This window comes from Bison bison, unplaced genomic scaffold (assembly GCF_000754665.1).
Source record: "Bison bison bison isolate TAMUID 2011002044 unplaced genomic scaffold, Bison_UMD1.0 scf7180017864215, whole genome shotgun sequence".
In the NCBI taxonomy this organism is placed as follows: domain Eukaryota; kingdom Metazoa; phylum Chordata; class Mammalia; order Artiodactyla; family Bovidae; genus Bison; species Bison bison.
In genome coordinates, this window is record NW_011494787.1 from 12,179,905 (window position 1) to 12,180,409 (window position 505).

The 505-nt window shown below is 50.5% G+C and overlaps 1 long non-coding RNA gene across 1 annotated transcript in view; it reads right to left on the minus strand.

Annotated features, from left to right (window-relative positions):
• Positions 1-16: 16 nt before the first annotated feature.
• Positions 17-505, minus strand: part of LOC104992493 — a 7,004-nt gene continuing 6,515 nt past the window's right edge. Inside the window, exon 3 of the long non-coding RNA XR_825710.1 lies at positions 17-199. This is a non-coding gene — a long non-coding RNA (uncharacterized LOC104992493). The remainder of the gene's footprint in view (positions 200-505) is intronic.

A 505-nucleotide genomic window follows, 5' to 3' on the forward strand; every position in this document is an offset into this window, starting at 1 on the left:
CCTGGCGACAAATGCGGCCGCCATCTTCCCGCCACGGTTTTCAAACGCAGGCCTCCCAGCCCGCCCCGGGACCATAGAGTTCCCAGTGGCGAGAGTAGCCCGAGGACCATAAATTCTTGGGGAAAGAGCGGCTCTCGCTAGGTTTAGACCTCCTGCGTCTCTCTTGTTGATGGTTAGTGTAATAGAAACAGAGTTGGACCTAGATTAAACGGGGGAAAAAACAGGCTCAGTATATATAATCTCTAACTATAATCATACTGGCTTAAAATTTTTACTTTTCTTTTTGTCCATTTCTAGTTTAAATAGCAAGGAGGGCTTCCCTGGTGGCTCAGACGGTAAAGCGTCTGCCTGCAATGCGGGAGACCCGGGTTCGATTCCTGGGTCGGGAAGATCCCCTGGAGAAGGGAATGGCAACCCATTCCAGTACTCTTGCTTGGAAAATCCCATGGATAGAGGAGCCTGATAGGCTACAGTCCATGGGGTCACAAAGAGTTGGACACGACTG